This window comes from Eucyclogobius newberryi, unplaced genomic scaffold (assembly GCF_026437365.1).
Source record: "Eucyclogobius newberryi isolate DKJ021-1_F unplaced genomic scaffold, fEucNew1.0.hap1 SCAF_11, whole genome shotgun sequence".
In the NCBI taxonomy this organism is placed as follows: Eukaryota; Metazoa; Chordata; class Actinopteri; order Gobiiformes; family Gobiidae; genus Eucyclogobius; species Eucyclogobius newberryi.
In genome coordinates, this window is record NW_027315735.1 from 14,467,712 (window position 1) to 14,488,353 (window position 20,642).

Below are 20,642 nucleotides of genomic sequence, written 5' to 3' on the forward strand. Positions count from 1 at the left end.
AAAAAATAAAAACAAATCTTACCTGAGATAGGTGGCATTGCTCCCGCACACCAATAGCAAATGCAGCAGCACATCTGGCAAGATCCATAGTTGCTCTTCCACTCTACAGAACGGGGAAAAAGTATTATAGTTAGTCCAGCATTACTATTCTGTAAAACCTCAATCAACCAAAGCCAATATTTTCATTTTGTCAATTTGTTCATGCAAGAACCTGTACCTGACGCACGCAACGTTAAGAGGAGATGGAAAAAAGTTCTATGAGCACTGGGTAACCATGGTAACCATGCACTGCACGCCCAACCAACACCGTGTTGATGGTGCACCTCTCTAGACCATTAATAAGGCCACTATAATAAGGCCACTAAAGGCAAAGGACTCGCTCTCTCACCTCAGGAGCGCTCACAGATCTGAGGCTCATCGCAGGCCAGAGCACTCTGTGCGCAGTGACAAACACAGCATACGTACCAATGCAAACATGTAGGCTAGATTTCATACAAATAGCCCGTTTTGGGGGTCTCCAGGAGAATTGTTACGCAAAGACATTTATTTACTAAAGCGTCTCGACTCGAAATAACGGAACAACTGTACTCCGTATTGCGCATCACGAATAAAGTAATCATAAAATCATAAATCGTTACATTACCTGATTCTGACATTGATCTTCCACCTCCACAAAACTTCCCGGTGGCTCCTGTTGCTCCAGCGTTGCAGATGAAGCAGACGCGGTAGATGGCGTGTCCGCTCCGGGTACAGCGCGCACCTGCTCCGCCCCGTACCTTGTTTCGGTGCAGTCTGAAAAAACAACTGTACCAAAGTTTTCTCGTCCTATGGCTGCTGCGTTGGATGTGGTGGTCAGCCATCCTCTTGGAGGGTTCCCAGTAGCTAAATAATGCGAATGCGTGCGTCGGAGATGGTAATAAAAGGAGTTGAAAACACGATATTCCTCGGCGCATCCATCCACTCCACAAATGACGCGGAAGTCTGGGCTCCGACCATGTGCAGTATTAATATGACTTAAAAGGGACACACACCTCCAACAGGCCATGATATCCCAAAAGCAGAAAATCACTTTTGTAGATAAATCTGTCGTGTCTTCTTCTCAAATTTGTTTGAATGGAGAATAATCTGCCGCGCTAGGTTTGGACAATACCAACAAACACCGTGGGATTATTAAAATAAGAAGGGGAAATAATGAACAACAGTGACCCGAAAGCGCATACAAAATAAATGACAGAAAAAACATAAATATGTATATCAAGCATGTTTTATAAAAAAATGAAACAACGACATAGATTAATTTAGTTTATTTAATTCATTTTGTCAGTGGAACATTCCGGCGGGATCAAGCGGAAGCGATGACTTTGACTTGGTCAAGGCCACTCAATAAAGTTTATTTAGTAATGCAGTATTGTTACCATGTTTTATATATTGTACGTCCCATATAATATTATAAAAATTGCATGTATATTTTTGGAGATCGTAAATTGCAAGGTGGTATGAATTTGTACAAAATCAATGTTACACCCCCATGGCCATTTCCAAATGGTTGTGACCCAGAGCGATCTGCGCATCGATCTTGCGTATCTTGCGTCATCAGTCAGTCGAGAAAAAAATGGTCGATTTGGGAACACGAGGTAAGGTTTTTGTAATTTCTCTTTTATATTAGTCAAATAACTAATGCTTTGCAAGAATTGAAAAGTGATACAATTTTGGTCAAATCATGGGTAGAGCTGCAATACAAGAATTTTTAAGCATAAATTGTGGCTAATGTAGAAGGCTTACAGATGCTAGTTAGCTTAGCAACTATTGCACTTAGCTAGCTGCGTTGGCGCCACACTGGACCACAGAGTGTCCACACAGCACATTTGTATAAATTAGGTATAATACAGGAGTGAAATTTTCAATGTGTTTAAAGAAAATAAAATTTACTCTTTCATTTTATTTGAAACGTTGGTGGGGTTATTTCTTGGCATGCTAATCAAGTCTTCAAAACGTTGCTTATATCATGTAGCTGAAACTAATGACTCAAATAAAAAGCATTTTAGATATTTGGACTTTGTCAGAAATTGTATTACTTGGTGGCCAATCTTTAGGTTTATTTTAAGTTGTTAGTTTACTTTGGTAATTGAACTAACTTAATTTAATTAATTTAGCATTAATGTTTTCTATAGTAATAATCATGAATCATTTAATTTGTTTGACAGGTGATAAAGCCATGGAGAAACTGGATGATGTCACAGTATCTATCTTAAAAGGTAACGTAAAGTATATTGTCTTGGTGTCTACATGCTCTACATTGTATGAACAATGTATGTTGTCTTTTTGTCGTAATTAGCTGCCAACATTGATGAGAGCTTGCTTTCAACACTGAGTCGTGATGATCTGAGGGACCTTTTGCTTGGGCCAGAGCATTTCAGAAGAAGGAAACAATTGTGGTCATTATTCAATCCAGAGGTATTTATTATTTTGTTAAAACATTTGGTTCTACAAATGTGCATTATGTTTAGTACTTGCAGTTCATTGTTTGTTTATTTCTGTAACACAGCAAGACCATACTGTTACTGCAAAGCAGGCTTCGATTATCCCTCAGACCACTGCTTCTCCCAATACAACCCCATTGAAGACCCTGCAGCTCCCCTGTCCACCGGAATATGTGGTCTACACCGATACTGAATTGGAGCAGTGCCGAAAGAACTACTGTGACATGGCCAGCACTGGCACGGAAGAGTGTATCATGTCTAAAGAGTTAAGATGCAGGCTGGTGAGGAAGACCATTACAAGTATGGTGTCTCTACTTAGAGCAAGCCCCGGTCAAATGGTCCAATATCCCTCCAAAACCGATGTCACTGCAATGGCTAAAAGAATCGTGGAATACTACTCAATGCTGCAGGACAAGGATGACTGCACAAAATATGTATGTATGATTCTTTTTGTTTTTGCTTTTTAGACTAAATGTTGTTCTTTTTGGTGCAACCATGAAAATAATTTACAATTTGTTTCCAGGGGAGCATTAATGCCTACCTGCTAAAAAGATTGCAAAATATAAAATCCCCAGTTAAAAAGCAGGATCCGACACCTGAGAGAGGCCGGCCAAAGAAAAGGCGGATTGACTTCTTGAGTGACAAAGAATTAAATGAGGAAAAGGCAGATTATGATGCTGATGCTGATTCCAGTGGGACATCGACCAGTGGGGGGCATCAACCATTCTGCTTTCACCAGCCAGCAATTCTGATGATGATTTTAATTCAAATTCATGTAAGTACCCTACAGTATGTAACATACTCCATACACAAAATCTGTTAAACAATATTTTCTTGATAAGCATTATTTGACCATATTTGGATAACTCAAAATGCATTCTTGTCAAACCATATCAGTAAGGTAAAACCTGAAGTCAGTTCTTTGGCTAATTTACTGCGCAAACTTCCGCCCTAAATTCTTGCAGTGGAGGATATTTTATCATTTTATTACATTTTTAACAAGTCCTATCAGCTTTCAATAGTAAATTAAAATAATAGTTGACTGAAATGTTCTTTGATTTTTCCATTTTAGTGGAAGAGGATAGTCTGCTGATACAAGTCAGGCACTACAAAACACTCCAGGAAACGTATAGGAAGCCAAAGCCAAACCAAGATGCGGTTATCCAGTTATTGGATCTTGAGTTTCAGGCCAGAAGGGCATACATTGACTCAAATGCCACCAGAGAGGAGAACAGAGCTGCCCAAATCTTGGAAGCATATCCATGTTTCAAGGAGCTTCATAATGTAAGTTATAATAAGTCAGATTTGATTTTACTGTTGCACCAAATAATCTTCTTTTCTCATTTCAGGTTTTGGGTGAGCTACGCAGGATTTTGGACTCATCCAATGATAAATTCCTGGATCAAGTTCGACAGAGATGGGGGGAGTTCTGCTCCAGAGTCCACTTTTATGGGGTGTCTAAAAAAGCAATGAAGCCACCTATGATGATGGAACAAAGTAAGTTTTATTAGTGGCTTTATTTATACCTCAAATTTACTGTATGGAATTTTATTTTTAGTTTTTGTTACAGCTGATGCCCACATTGCGTTGAAGGCGCTACCAGCACTCTTTCCCTCTTCAGCGCTTCCGCCCAAAAAAATGGGGTGTGCCAGTGAGGCTTTATTGCACAGCCTTAAGGTAAAATGCTTTTTATAGAGTTGCATTAAGAACACACTAACAGTTGACATTTACAACACCCAGATAAAATGTATTGTTTTTCTGTTTAATAGCCTTCAGAAGACCCCCATGTTTTTCTACAAAAGAGAACTCTCTCCTGTCCTGTACTACTTTTCGATGGTTGCAAGTGCATCATTGCGGTGGGCAATACACCAGTTGCAACATTAGATAAAGAACAGCTTGGTGAGGGGGTAATTTATCTTATGTCTTATTATTACACTTTCCATCTGACGTACCCCAAATGTGTGGCAACCTTACTGTCTGTCATGCAGACAGAAGTACTTCAGGATGCCATTCATGAGAGCGACACCACCTCCTCATACAAAAAAGCCCTGGCAGAGTGGCGTGATTTCATTGGATAGTAGTGCTGTATTTTGGAGATGGAGGAAGGGGATTTTAGAGTGTCTGTTTTTCTCTTCATTGTTTTTTTGTATTTGTTGAAATTGCAGCTTTGTTCTAAAAGCGTTCACATGCAAGATTTAGGTGAGCAAGTTTAAGGTCTTTGCTTTGTGAATGTTTGTGCCACAAAATGTTTTTGCAACAGTAAATCTGTGTGTCCATTACAGATGTAATTTTATACTTAGCTATGGCACTGGATTGTTCAAGATTTTGTCAACGTGTACAATATTTTAGAAAATAAAGATATTGACACTCATTTTGAGTTTCTTTTACTTTTTCTTAAAATAAGCAAATTAAGAATTTAAGATTTATTTGCTAAAATTAAGTATAAATAAAACTAATAATAAGCTTTATATTCTAGTTTTAAGATTTTCTACCTTAATTTGCTGCTTACAATTAGTGTTTTATGCTTAATTTTAGATAATTTAATTTGGATTGTTACTTAGAATAAGTGTTTTTAGCTTATTTTAAGAGTTATACCCACTTAGAAAAAAAGTCTTATTTCAAGAATTCTTGATAAGTAAAATTCACTTACCCCACTGGCAGATAATTTCACTTAATTCAAGTAGATTTTCCCCTAAAACAAGTGTATTTTTCTAGTTTTAAGGTGGTGTAAATTTGCAGTGCAGGGACCACTTCACCAGGGGAGGGGCATCTGGGTCCACAGGTCCTCAGGAGTGAGAGAAAGAAAAAGAAGGCGGTGAACAGTTTGCAAGTGGAATTAAAAAATAAATATTGTTTGATAGCATAAGTAGTCAGAAGAAGAGGATAGTGCTCAAGCTGTCATATTTCCCCCAGCATAGTTACTCTTAGGGCAGCGTAGCTAAAGCTGTGGGTTTATATTTCTGTTCCTAACTAGTCTGACCATAAGCGATTTCAAAGAGGAACGTTTTAAGCCTGGACTTAAATGAAGAGACTGTGTCAGCATATTTAACATGGGTCGGGAGCTGATTCCATAACACAGGAGCTTGGTAGCTAAACGCTCTACCTCCTACTGTGCTTTTAGAGACTCTTGGGACCACCAGAAGGCCAGCATTCTGAGAGCGAAGAGCTCTGTTTGGATGATATGGTTCTATAGCATCTTTGAGGTAGGATGGGGCCATGTCATTTATGGCTTTGTAGGTCAAGAGTAGAATTTTGAATTTGATTCTAGACTCGAAGGGGAGCCAGTGAAGAGACTTCAGCACTGGCGTAATGTGCTCTCTTCTTTTTGTTCCTGTTAGTAATCTTGCTGCTGCATTTTGAACCAGTTGAAAGCTTTTTATGGAGCTTTTAGGACACGCTGAAAGCAGGGAGTTACAGTAGTCTAATCTAGTCGTTACAAATGCATGGATAAGTTTTTCAGCATCACTTTTAGGCAGGATTCTTCTGATTTTGGCGATGTTGCGCAAATGGAAATAGGCTGTTTTACAAGCTTGATTTATATGAGCTTTAAATGAGAGCTCCTGGTCAAATAAGACTCCAAGATTTCTTACAGTAGAACTAGAGGCTACACTAACATTGTCCAGTGTGACTATCTGCTCAGATAGACCGTCTCGTAGATGCTTAGGACCAGCACAATGACCTCGGTTTTTTCAGGGTTAAGAAGCAGGTAGTTAAGTGTCATCCAGGTTTTTATCTCCTTCACACAAGTACTAAGTCTGTCTACTTGATCGCTCTGATCAGGTTTCATTGATAAATACAGCTGAGTGTCGTCTGCATAGCAGTGGAAGTTAATGCCATGCTTTCTGATCATGTGACCTAACTGCAGCATATAAAGAGTAAACAGAATTGGACCGAGTACCGAACCCTGTGGCACACCGTAAATTACTTTAGAGCAAGGTGAGGAGCTCTGGTTTACATTAAGAAATTGGTACCTATCAGATAAATAGGATTTAAATCAGCTGAGGGCTGTTCCTCCAACACCTACATCACATTCTAACCTCTGCAGTAGAATGTTGTGGTCAATGGTGTCAAACGCTGAGGTCCAACAGAACCAGGATTGAGACCAGTCCATCGTCAGCGGCTAATAACAAATCATTTGTGACTTTAACTAGTGCAGTTTCAGTGCTGTGGTGGGCTCTGAACCCTGACTGGAAAACTTCAAATAAGTTATTGTCCTGCAGGTGGCGACAAAGCTGTTTTACTACAACTTTTTCAAGGATTTTAGAGACAAAGGGAAGATTTGAAATAGGTCTGTAGTTTATCAATAGGTTGGGATCTAGATTAGGCTTTTTCAGAAGAGGTTTAATGACTGCATGTTTGAAGGACTGTGGAACATAAGCACTTTCGAGTGAAGTATTTATTACATTAAGAATAGAGTCTATAATTAGGGGGAAAATGTCTTTGAGGAGTCTGCTTGGAATGGGGTCTAGGACACAAGTTGAGCTTTTAGAGGACATAATGGCTGAAGTTATCTCTGCTTGATTAACAGCTGTGAACCTTTCTAAGTTTACAGGTGGATTTATATGGGACGTTAGATTTACAGCTGTTGTCTGGTGTATTTGTAGTCATGGTAACAGAGTTTGACACATCACCTGTCTCGGCTCGGATTGATATGAAATCAGCAGCTTTCACTTCAACACGACAAAAGCCAGCAAACAGTTGAGCAGCTCATTTTGAGTCGTTTTAAGCAGTTTTAAGACGTAAACACGAAAAACACGGCGTGTGGCACTTCCTCGTAGGCGCGCGCACATGTCTGTGTCTCTAGCGTAAAAAGCGTAACGACTACGTTCAAAAGGGCGCTCCAGATTGCGCCCGTCAGTCGCTATTTTCCTATGGCAAAAGCCATAGTGACATAGTCACTTTTGATTGTGATTTGATTGGCTAAAAATCCCCATTGCTTTTCTATGGGGCTTTGGGGCGCTTTTCAAACCGCCCCACGGCTACGAAAGAGACGCAGGCTGCGCCAGGCCGCAGGCAAAGTATACATCTATATCTATTCGTCATAAGGCGCTGGTACAGCTGGCAGCCCGGTGTAAACGCTCTCTCTCTTTTTCGGCTGGATTTGAGCGTTTTTCGTTTTCCCACCAGCCCCCCCCCGCGCCCTCCGGCCGCGCTAAAGTACGGCGTGTCGTCGGTACACGTTTATATACACGTTTATATGAAAGAGGAACTTCACGAACGATCGGGACACGCACTGGAATTGCTTTAAATTAACTTGTTTTGACTTTATTCGGCTGGATTGAGTGTTTTCGTCGTGTCGTTGCGATGTGTCTTGGCTCCGGCCCCGCCCCCCGGCTCCGGCCCCGCCCCCCGGCCGGCGCCGTACCGCGTTTACACAAAGGAAGAACTCATGAAACTGCGGAGAACAGTCGTCTTACCCGGAGATCGTCACGTTATCCCGTCGCAATACTGACCTAACCTAATACTGATGTGCAATTCTGTCGTATGTACAATTGCTGTTGGAATTCATGTGCAATTCATGTGCAATTACTGTGAAATTCATGTGCAATCTATGTGCTGTCGTGACACATATTCATGTGCAATTACTGTCGGGATCACATGCAATGGTATTTATTTATTTGTCTATGGGAGTTTTTATTTATTTATAGGAGATCTTCTACTGAAAGTGTTTTTCAGACTTCCTATAAGTGATCTGTTCTTCTGTATCTACCTGCGTTGCACCAATGAAATTTCCCCATGTGGGACAATAAAGGAATATCTTATCTTATCTTATCTTATCTTATTTATAGATATATATATGGATATATATTATTATTTTACACATTTACACTAATAAGAATATAAGATATTTCTGAATAAATTATATTGTTTTTAGACACAAAAAAAATTGACGTAGTTGGCAGATTGACGGGGGCGGCGCCCCAGCGCCCATAATGGACCAGCCGCTGCTGCTGTTGGACCAGTTCGCTGCACTGTAGACAAGCTTCAGCCAATCAAATACAAACTGACAAACCGACACTTTATAGGTCCCATAACATGCAAAATCGACTTTTCAGAGCTTTTAACCTTCTTACATTGCTATTTGTGCTTCATATATGTACCCAGGGTGTTTTTTTGATTGATTCCCGCAGTTTTTAGCTATATTACAGACTATCTCCTTTCCTCGAATCTCCAAACTGACGGGCGGTGGGACAAGACCGCGTCATAACCACAGGCACGCGTCATCATCCCCCCTCACCCCCCTCCCGCCTGCCGCCCCCTTCCCCCCGGCTCGGCGCTGCTCCAGACTCCCGTGTCTCCCTACAAGCCCATTCTGCTTCGATTTACGACGAAACACGGTTCAAAGAGGCCCAAAACTTCATTAATGATATCGCACTCTTTACTATTATCACAATGGTGAAGGTTTATGTGGCAGTTGATGCAGCAACCGGGAAAATAAACGGAGAGAAGTTCTATCCGATACCGAAAAACCCGGAAATAAGAGCGCGAAGGACATAAGACTTTTATATACATATATATATATATATATATGTGTGGCGCAGCAGCCCAAATGCCGGAACATGTCGGCCTCGGTGAAACTGAGATAAACCCGAAAAAAGATTTTTTTTTTCAAATGTGTGATTTTCGTTTTTTTGCAGAATGTGCTAGTTGAAGTTATGAATAAGCCCCTGTGTGCTTCAGATAACACTATTGGTTGTCTTAAACGTATACATTAAGCTGTTAAAAATGTGGAGTTTTCGGGTCTTTTTCCTGCTCTCCTGGGGGGCGTCACCTTTTTCTAGCCAACGTGTTGTTTACATTTTCCACCAATCAGCTGTGATCCGCATGGCAGCTGCGTGCTCCGTGTTTTCCTCTCATTACTCCAGACCGTCTGCAGAGCAGTCTTCAGAGCTTACATTTCCTGGACTACATTGCAACGGAACTGTTTACTCAGGTACACTTTTACTTTACTACTAAATTATTGCTTTAACGCTGTGTTTTAAGGCGGTCTCGTGATCACTTTAGAATCTTACTTGTCTGCTCCGGTGGAGCTAATGCTAAGCTAACATGTTGCTTCAGTGCACTCTGCAATACGGGCTTAATGTGACTACTTGATGTTATCACCATGTTATCGGGTTATTTTTCGGTGTGGGTTGGCCCGTGGGTTGTGTGGGTCGTGCTTTGTGTGTATTTTATGGTGCTAAACCGGCTGTTAGCGCCACAGCCCGGAGCTAAACGCAGCTATTCGGAGCTAAGTTGTAAGCTAAACTTTGCTATGTTATCGGGTTATTTTTCGGCGAGGGAAGAGAAAAAAACTGCAAGTCCCGATACCACTTCTGGTCACGTGGCTTACGTACGTTGCACGTCACGCACGCACTGCGTCACTCGAACCAATCAGGCGCTTGCCTTGCCATTATCAGCTTCCTGTGTGTCTCTCTGTGCACGGTGTTGGGAGAGACAACAGGACGGCTGAACCAGGTAAGCTTTGCGACTAAAACACCCGCTTTTAATCACTTTAATGTGCGCCGGTTTTAAACTCGAGTGTATGTTTATGTTTTGGTGTGCTGTTCTGCAAGTGTTTTGCTTTTACGAGCAGTGTTATCTCAAGTGAGCTAGCTAGCATCGCTAGCCGAGGGCAGATGTCCCAATATCTCCGCGTTTTGCATCTTAAATACACAGTTAACGTCACAATGTGAACTGTTATCTGTGAAGCGTGTTATTACCATATTACTGTTAACCCTAAACCTTTTTTTCCCCTCTTCAGAATTGGCAAAGACACCCTGACTGACATGACCTGTCTCTACGTGAAGTCTGCTAAGGAGCGTGGTACGTGTAAAACATTATTTTGGTGATTTTCATGTTTTAATGATTAGAGTATAATTAACCATAAGCAACGTTTTTCAGGTGAGCCTGCAGTTTGCTGGCCACACCAAATTCTCCCCTGATTGTGGCTTTGGACTTATCACGCGAGCATACATGAAGACCAGGGTTGACGCTTTGGAAGACTTCGCTGAGGTTAGTTTATATTATTTGACTACTGTAATGTGTAAACATTAGCCTGGCAAAACTTCAGTGCTGCTCTCTGTTCTGCTTAAGATTTGTTTCTTCTGTTCTCATTTTTTTTACATTGTCGCCCTTGTCATCAGGGAGTGGAAAACAGCTCTCCTGAGTCTCACCTCAGTATCCCACAGCTTGTTGGAACGGTGGATGGCAAAGTGTTTGTCAAGAACTTGGACTGGCAGAAGCATCTGAGTCCCTTCTTCAGACGGCTTCCAAAGATCAAGAGTTATCAGCACTTCAGGTATTTATATTGAAACTCTCACATTGTGTTAAAAAAAAAAAAAAAAGTTAATGAGTGTTTTATGTGAAATAGTTAGCCATTTCTTAAATGTCCTGTTATTTGTTTACAGCTTTGATGCCAAGAGCCGAGAGTCACAGCACAGAAGAGTGCACAGACCAAGAAGAGGATGAGGATGTGATCTCTGATGTGATTGGACTCTGGTGGTGTACATATCATATCTATTATCTCATATCTCATATATTCAAAGCCATGGACCCGTTGCAGTTCGTATACCTGGCCCTGGCATCTGTTTTATAAGAGTTCTTCTATTAAGAGTGTTTTTTAAACTTCCTATAAGTTATCTGTCCTTTCCCCCTGTATCTACTGTGTTTTAACATTAAAGGCTATCTTATCTTATCTTTTGTTGTTTGTGTTGAATCATTCAGTGCACCATTGTTGGTGCACTGAATCACCTGTGAATTATGTTTATCGACAAATGCAATGAACCCTATTCTCATTCTGATTCTTTGATTCTATTCAGGGCCTTTTGTAATCCAAGTATTTCCATTTTAATATAGTAACTTCTAATTCTGATTCAAGTCCAGTTACCATCAAAAACAACACTCCTCTTGAGTCTTGAGTGACAGCTGTAGGGGGAGGTGGTGTCAGTGTGACAGGGGGGAGGGCTTATCTCAATGAGATGCAAATGAGCCCCCCTGTGACTCTGGGCTCACTCCGGTGAGAAACTTTGAGCCCCGTTTTCTCAGTGAATGGGTTTGAGAGTTGTATACATTCAAATGACCACAACTTACTCAAATATTATCAGATCTACATGAGAGAGACATCATTGGAACGCTTTGAATTCACACTTTCAGAATCTGAATAACTCAAAATGTCTCCGGGTAGACATGTAACTGGTTTAGCCACGGTCAAACACATACATATATATATATATATAGATCTATAGATATATCTGTTCTGCGCACGCTGTAGAATTAATACCAGTTTTATTTAGTCTCAAAGTAGTGTTGATATGAAGTTCTATCGTTTCTCACTCACTGGCGCGGAGCTGCGCATCGCGGAGCAGACAGCTGTGGGGCACACACTACGTCACGGGTGGGCGGGGCACACACACGCTCTCTGAGACTACGTCACGGGTTGGGCGGGGGAGCCAGATCGCTCTTCGCAAGGGTGAAGGCGAATATCAAACCAAGCCGTCTGCATTTCCGGGTTGGTGAGGGGGTCCAAGGTCTGGGTGATATTTCTTAACTATTATGTTATGGGTGTTGCACAACCCTTATTATTATCAATTATACACTTAGGATAGACTACGAAACGTGAAAAAAAGCATGTTATGGCACCTTTAAGGAGCTCCACTCTTCTAGCTTCTACCAGGTGAATAACATGTCACTTCTTTAAATATAGTTTCATTTCCACCTCCAGATCTGCATCAGGATCCAGTGACTGTGGCTCTGTCAGTCTTGTTGTCTGGCTGTGTGCTGGTGATCATCGTCCTCTGTGTGAAGAGAGTCTGTGTGTTACGGGTCCCGGGTGCGGCGACCATGTTAACAAAAAGAATAATTGATCTGTAATACAGACGAAAGATAAGAGGAACGAAACACACGTGCACTTGTGTCTTTTCCCAGATTATTTCTTATTTCAATAAACAAATATAATTTACATTCAGTGCATTTCAATGTTCTTTAAACAAAAATCAAAATAACGTCAATGCTCCTCAATGTGCATCTTTCATTTTTTTCAAAACTCTTACATTAAATTATATACATTTTGCCTTAGTGCAAAAATCAGGAATAAACTAAAAGTGCTTCAAGCTTACTAATGTGGACAATGCAGCTTTAAATGTACATTAAGGTGCTTACAATATAATCAATCACACTTAACATTTCTTATTACATTTTCTATTCTACATAAACAACACATATTGGGTCCTTTAAACTCTACTAAAGTCATGTCAGGAGGATGACCAAATTAACTGGTCTAATATACAGCGTTCATAAATCAAAAGTACAGGCTAGTGTGTAAACAACACTATCAACGGAGCTGACGACGAACTCTCGCGGGTACCGCCCGAAATCTCGCGAGATCTCGGTGCAACGTGATTTGGTCTTAAACTGAGCCAAAGTCACATAAATACTCACAGTATTACGTTCTAACTGCTACAGCAGTGATACAAAGCATGAAGCTACAATGTATGGCGATTTCGACCACTTACTGACCTGTAATACAGACGAAAGATAAGAGGAACGAAACACACGTGCACTTGTGTCTTTTCCCAGATTATTTCTGGAGGCAACAGGAAGTTGGTCCGTCATAGTTAACCGGAGGGAGCGCGACCACAGTGCCAAAGGTTCCGCTTGTCTCATTCTCCTCTTTCTCACCAATGCAAACACAGGACTACATATCCCAAATGTAAAATATCAATATTCCTAATTATTCAAATGTATTTGCACAAAATAAAGTGTCAATAAACAATTGTCTCAAAAACAATATACAATGTGTTCACACATATTTGGGTGTACCACACGCTCCCCAACAACAAAAAAAGTGGCTCCTGACACTTGACTTAAACCAAAACCCATAAAGTAATAAAGTCTCAACCAGTCTCTGGAATGTCTTTCTTTCAGAGTTCCAAATCTTCTCAAGTAGTCTCTCTCTTGAGATATCTGTTCAGTTTAATAGCAAGGAATAGCATACGAAACAGGTAAGTAAGGGTTAGGGGTAAGGGGGGAGGGAGGAAGAGGTTGGGGGTAAAGGGGAGGGTAATACAGAAAAGGATACGGTGAAGGCTGGACGTTGATCGTGTTCACCGTGGGGCGAGTCTGGTAGGCTGGCAGGCCCAAGGAGGGATAGGTGAAGAACGTTTGGGGTCGCCTCTGTCTGGTGGATTGTCTCAGACGGGGTGGTGACTCTTGCTGGATGACAGGCTCTGGCTCAGGGCTGTGTGCCGGCTCGGGATTGGAATGTGCTGCCGGGCCAGGAATGGGCACAGACACGTCCACTTCATTGTGAAGCTGTGGTAGGTCGGAGTCTTGTCCACCTTCTGTAACAGTATCTCTTCCTGGTTCAGGTTGCCTGTAAAATCTCTCTGCTGATCGGGTTTGATGTGGGCGAGGTCCGCTTTGGGACTCACTGCAAACTTGATTCACTGGACGTTGGTCCTGATGAAGACATCTGGGCACACGAAACCAAAAGAGAGGCTCATCTTCTTCTGAGTCGCTTGCCTCTGGGCTGTGAGACTGTTCTGGTGTCTTAGGTCTTTCTGCCGACCTTTTGTTTCTCTTGTTTGGCTTGGTAGCTTGACTTTGAACAATGTCGACAGGCAAGTCGTTCACTTGTAACAGCAGGTTCCTGTGCAGAGTACGGATGGGACGGCCTCCTGTCTCTGGACTAACTTTGTAGACGGGGTTGTCGCCCACTTGCTCTCTCACGATATAGATTGTTTGTTCCCAGTAGGGTCTGAGTTTGCCAGGACCACCTCTTTCATTTAGGTTCCGCACAAGTACTCTGTCTCCGGTTTGTAGTGTTACCCCTTTGCACCTTTTGTCATAGTTTGCTTTACCTTTGGAGCTTGATTGTTGGCTGTTAGCATTTGCTATGAGATATGCTTCTGTCATTTTCTGTCTCCATTTCTCAGCATATCCTTGTGGTGTTTCAGCATCGTTTCCTGTCATGAGACCAAAGAGAAGGTCCACTGGGAGGCGAGGATGTCTGCCATACAACAGGTAGTACGGGGAAAAACCAGTGGCCTCATGCTTGGTGCAGTTGTAAGCATGGATGACATGGGGAAGGTGTTCTTTCCAGTTTTGTTTCTCTTTTTCTCCCAATGTACGTAGCATTTGCAACAGGGTGCGATTCAGTCTTTCAGCCGGATTGCCTTGAGGGTGATAGGGAGAAGTTCTTGAGTGACCTACACCTGCAAGTTCTCTGAGTGACCTGAACAGTTCGTTTTCAAATTCGCGACCCTGGTCGTGATGAAGCTTGGAAGGGTACCCAAACTTTGGAATAAAGTCATTGAAAAGACGGTCCGCTGCTGTCTTTGCTGCCTTATTTTTGGTGGGATATGCTTGTGCGAACCTGGTGAAATGGTCCACTACTACAAGAATGTATTCGAATCCACCTTTGCAAGTCTCGAGGTGCAGGAAGTCGATGCAAACAAGATCAAGTGGAGAGCTGGATGTTATACTGCCCATTGGTGCTCTCTCATGTGTAGTTGGCTTCTTTTGCTTTATGCATAGACACTTCCTTGTGACATACTCTTCGATCTCTCTCTTCATGAAAGGCCAATAGAATCGCTCACGGGCCAGGTTCAGGACTTTCTCAACACCAACATGACCCATGTTATTGTGGAGGTGTGTGAGAGCGATCTGTCTATAAACAGCAGGCAGAACCAGTTGCTTACGTTCAGTGGTCCTCCTGTAGAGAAGGTCATTCTCGACGTGTAGCCGACTCCACTCTCTTAACAGTCTTTTGGTATTTGTGTCAACTTCGTCGTCTTCTGTTGGTGACATGTTTTTCTCTTTCATCTCAATAACTTTCCCAATGGCTGAATCTGCTCTTTGTTCTTTTACAAGTTCGTCATGACTGATTGACTGCAGAGGTTCTTTGAGGATCTGGCTTGGTGTGGCGAGGTTGAGAGCTGCAATCCATGCTACATCATCTTGCTTGGCTCTTCTGCTCCCTTCCCATACTGCGCCTACAGCTTCCTCTGACAGTTTCTCTGAGCACTCTTCCATGAAGTTGTTAATGTCCAGTGGGCGACAGGACAACACATCTGCGTCAATGTTGATTTTTCCTGGACGGTATTTTACGTCGAAGTGGAAATCTGCCAGTTGTCCCACCCAACGATGTCCGACTGCATTGAGCTTAGCTGTGCTAAGGACATACGTCAACGGATTGTTGTCCGTAAAAATGGTGAAATGTGGGGCGCAATAGAGGTAGTCCTTAAACTTGTCGCAAACTGCCCACTTGAGAGCTAGGAACTCCAGTTTTCCGCTGTGCAAGTGGTAGTTTTGTTCGGCAGGTGTTAACGTGTGTGATCCGTACCCGATAACTCTCAACTTGTTGTCCTGGTTTTGGTATAAGACAGCTCCAAGGCCCTTTTGAGATGACTCTGTGTGTAGTATGAAGGGGTAGTTGAAGTCAGGGTACGCTAACACTGGTGGTTGAGTGAGCATGTCAATCAAGCGCTCGAGAATCTCTTGATGTTCCTTGTTCCACTGCACCGGAGATCGGGAAGATTGTTGGGCATATTTTGCTTTGCCTCTGGTTGGTTTAGATGGTGGTGTGTCAGCCTTGACTTGGAGCAAGTCGTACAGCGGTTTGGCTATGCGCGAGAAGTCCTGCACATACGCCCGATAGTAGCTTAGGAATCCCAAAAGTTGTCTGACTTCTCCGACGGTCTGCGGTCTCTTGTGCTTGAGCGCTTGCACAGCCTCAATGTCTTTGGGGTCCACCTTCACTCCATCTGCAGACACCAAACGGCCGACATATCGAACCTCTTTGCGGAACAACTCGCACTTCTCGGGCTTCAGCTTTACTCCATGACGTTGTAAGGCTTGGAGGACTTTTTGCAGCACTTGGACATGTTCATCAAATGACTTGGAGAAGCAAAGCACATCGTCAAGGTAAGGAATGCAACACTCGTCACGGAGCGTGTCAAGCATCTCTTCCATGCTCCTTTGAAAAGCTGCTGGTGCATTTGACAGCCCGAAGGGCATCCTCACCCATTCATTGAGGCCCCACGAAGTGGTAAATGCTGTCAGGTACCTTGAGCCTTCTGCGATGAAACCTTGGTGGTAGGCTTTACCCTGGTCCAAGATCGAAAACCAGCTGTAACCGCCGAGGGAGTCTGTTAGATCCTGGATCCGGGGAAGCGGGTGTCTGTCTGGTACAGTTTTGTTGTTTAGAAGGCGATAGTCAATGCACAAGCGTAAAGATCCATCTTTCTTCCTCACACAAATGACAGGGGCTGCATAGGGCGACTTTGATTTTACAATCCAACCCTTGACAATCAATTCTTGTATATACTCCTTTACTTTCCTGTAAAGAGGCTTTGGGATGGAGGCATAGGCCCTCTGGACTGGTGTATCATCTTTAAGTCGGATCTCCATTTGCAGAGAAGGAATACAGCCTATGTCTGAACTGTCACGGGAGAACACTGCACATTCTTCCTTCAACACCTTTTCAACTGACTTTTGCTGGTCTGGACTTAGATGACTAAGGTCTACTTGGGGCAACCAGGACTCAGCTGATGAATCACGAAGGGTGTTTGCTTTATCAAACTCGAGTGATGCGACTGTGGTCTGTACGGACTGAGTTTGCTCTGGCAAGTCTGTCTCAATAATCTTAGCGATCTGCTGGATAGTACCAAGGGCTGTTCTCTTTGGCAGGATTATCTCGTGTTTTGAGTGGTTTGAAATGGGGATCTTGACAAAAGGTCTTTGAGAGTTGTTAATCTCTAGGACTCCTTCTCCCACACTCAGATGTCTTAAAGCAATGTTCTCTTCAGATTCATACAGCACAAGGGGATCAGAAATGTCAAAGTTTTGTGGCACCCTGCACCATATTTGAACTGCTTTACCAGCTGGAACACTCACATTGTTTTTGCCGATTCTCACTGTGGCTGGATCACAGTCTGGTCTTTGTGGCTCCTGAATGAAGTTAACCATAGCCACTACCTGTTCTTCATCCATTTCAAATGCTCTGCGTAGGAGACTGTACATTAAAGCACTGGCTTCTTCATCTGACTCTTGTAGTTGGAGGATGGTTCCAAGAACATTAGCTCCCACTAGAGGTTGAGGGAGTGACAGCTTACTGACTAGGAATGGGGCTTGTACAGTGAGGTTGGGGTCTTCGTGACCAGCTAGAGTCACTGTGAGCTCGACCCACCCGTCGTAAGGTACTGCTTGGCCATTAACTGCGTACACCTCTAGCTCGTCATTTAGCAGCTCTTGGAGTGACCTCACTTGATGATTTGGGATGTATCTTTTGACCCACTGTCTGTCAACCATACTCACTTGTGAGCCTGAGTCAAATAATACGGTCACAGGATAACCACCCATCAGACATTTGTGTAAACTCTTCTTACCGACTAGGGGTACCCTGCGGCCTGTCAATGTAGAACTTCGGCAATAGGAGACACTTTGTTTTCTTTTGTCTCTCTTTAACTGTTCTCTTGTCAGCTTACTGTGATGTCTAGCGTGCTGCGCTGAGGGTTCTGCAGGAGTGGACTTTACTGAGTGGGACTGTGGCTGTGTGCCGGCCTCTGGCTGTCCCTGGACAGAGACCGATTCCAGTTTCCCTGAACCTTGGTCCACTTCAGGCATCCCACGGCCCTGTGTCCTGACTCACTACACACAAAGCAATGACTGCAATCCTGCATGTTCTGTTCAGTGCACTTTGGACAGAGAAAGATTTTCTTTGGAGGAGGTGTAGGGTGGTTTGCGGGAGGTTGGAAAAGTTGGGTTGGTGGTGGTTGCGGGGGAGAGTAGTAGGGTTGTGCTTCTTTCTGTTTCATTAGACTGGCCACCATGTTAGTTAAAGTCTGTACTTGGGCAGCAAGTTGACTCATTGTTTGTGAAGTTTGTTGCTCTTTAGCTACCTTGTCATTAGTTTCGACCACAGCACTTCGAGCGTGTGTCTTCTGGTGGGCTACTTGGCTTAATCTTCGCTGGTGTTCATTTTCATCGCTAATTATCTTTGTGACCTCACTAAGAAGCTCTTCATCAGTGACATTGTTGTTTGAGGTGAGAGGTCTTAGTCTCTGTCGCAGGTCTGTATATTTGACTCCCAGGCCTTGATATATTGTGTGAAAGAACACTTCCTGGACAGTTCTTGGGTTATAGGAAATGTCTGTGTTGGCCTGTTTTGACTGAAAGATAAGCTTTTGTTTGAGTCCAATCATCCGATACAAAAACTGCTGAGGGGATTCTTGTTCAGCTTGCCTAGCACACATCAGCTCCTGGAACATCTCAGTTGTTGCTTTTTCTCCAAGATGAGATCTTAGGAAACCCTGAAGTTCCTGGAGAGACAGATCATCTTTTGGTGCCGGGTTTGACGATTCTTAGGACACCTCTGACAATTTCAGCTTCTGCAAATCCCTCTTTGACTCCTTCATTGATCTGTTTTGTGAGGCTGTTGTAACTTATTTCAGCGCTGTTGTCTCCAATCTGTCCTCCAAACACTTTGAATTCTCTGCGAGGCAAGTAGGAGAGGTCTTTGAGGGTGACGGGTCTCTCTGGACTGACTTGTGATCTTAGATGTAGTTGTGAGTTACTGGACTGGCTGGGTGTTACTGGGTGGGTAACAGTTTCACATAGTCTCAATCTCTCACCCAGTGTCTCATAAGCTTTCCTCAACCCCTCTATTGACTGTGTTTGAGTGTTTGCATTTACATCTGGTTGGATAACTGGTTGACGATCAGGTGTTGCTGGTTCTGGCACCATGTTAGACGGATGTGAGCTGGGCATATTGTTTAGTGCTTCACTTCTGTCAGCAGGCTGAGCAACAAGGCCACTTGTCTGGATAATTTGGTTTATAAGATCATCCAGCATTAACAGCTGACTCATGCCCTCATCTTCTAGTTGCAGCAGTGCAGTTGATTGTAGATAGGAGGTGATATAGTCCATGTAGCTGTACTTATCATCCTGATCAAACCGTACTGTGTCCTCATTTTCTTGTTCTATGCTCTTGGCCAACTCGAAGAGCTCTGGGCTGGAGAGTGTGAACAAGCGCCCCCTGATACTCCAGATCAATTTCTTCCTTTGTGATGACATTGTGTCGTTGTGTATTTTTGTTGGTGTAGTAGCTCTGTAGTGACTTGTTTATGCTGCTCTTCCCTCACAGCAGTGCGGTTCCACGTTGAAGCAAAGATCCCTTTTACCTCGATCTTCCTTCTGGACACCCACCGGCTGGCTTGGCTGGAGTAGCGGTCTGGTCACTGTTGTGTCGTGGTTCTTGTATCTCTGGATCTGCCCTCGACATTTGAAGAGGAGAGATCCCGGACCGAGCCCCCACAGTTTGTTACGGGTCCCGGGTGTGGCGACCACGTTAACAAAAAGAATAATTGATCTGTAATACAGACGAAAGATAAGAGGAACAAAACACACGTGCACTTGTGTCTTTTCCCAGATTATTTCTTATTTCAATAAACAAATATAATTTACATTCAGTGCATTTCAATGTTCTTTAAACAAAAATCAAAATAAAGTCAATCCTCCTCAATGTGCATCTTTCATTTTTTTCAAAACTCTTACATTAAATTATATACATTTTGCCTAAGTGCAAAAATCAGGAATAAACTAAAAGTGCTTCAAGCTTACTAATGTGGACAATGCAGCTTTAAATGTACATTAAGGTGCTTACAATATAATCAATCACACTTAACATTTCTTATTACATTTTCTATTCTACATAAACAACACATATTGGGTCCTTTAAACTCTACTAAAGTCATGTCAGGAGGATGACCAAATTAACTGGTCTAATATACAGCGTTCATAAATCAAAAGTACAGGCTAGTGTGTAAACAACACTATCAACGGAGCTGACGACGAACTCTCGCGGGTACCGCCCGAAATCTCGCGAGATCTCGGCGCAACGTGATTTGGTCTTAAACTGAGCCAAAGTCACATAAATACTCACAGTATTACGTTCTAACTGCTACAGCAGTGATACAAAGCATGAAGCTACAATGTATGGCGATTTTGACCACTTACTGACCTGTAATACAGACTAAAGATAAGAGGAACGAAACACACGTGCACTTGTGTCTTTTCCCAGATTATTTCTGGAGGCAACAGGAAGTTGGTCCGTCATAGTTAACCGGAGGGAGCGCGACCACAGTGCCAAAGGTTCCGCTTGTCTCATTCTCCTCTTTCTCA

General features: G+C 42.8%; 1 long non-coding RNA gene across 1 annotated transcript; it reads left to right on the plus strand.

Moving 5' to 3' along the window:
- The first annotated feature begins 2,187 nt into the window (after nt 1-2,187).
- LOC140346878 (uncharacterized) lies at nt 2,188-3,124 on the plus strand. The gene is made up of 4 exons (XR_011924343.1): nt 2,188-2,255; nt 2,336-2,454; nt 2,546-2,914; nt 3,004-3,124. It is a non-coding gene; the product is annotated as an uncharacterized lncRNA (long non-coding RNA).
- Nucleotides 3,125-20,642: the final 17,518 nt, after the last annotated feature.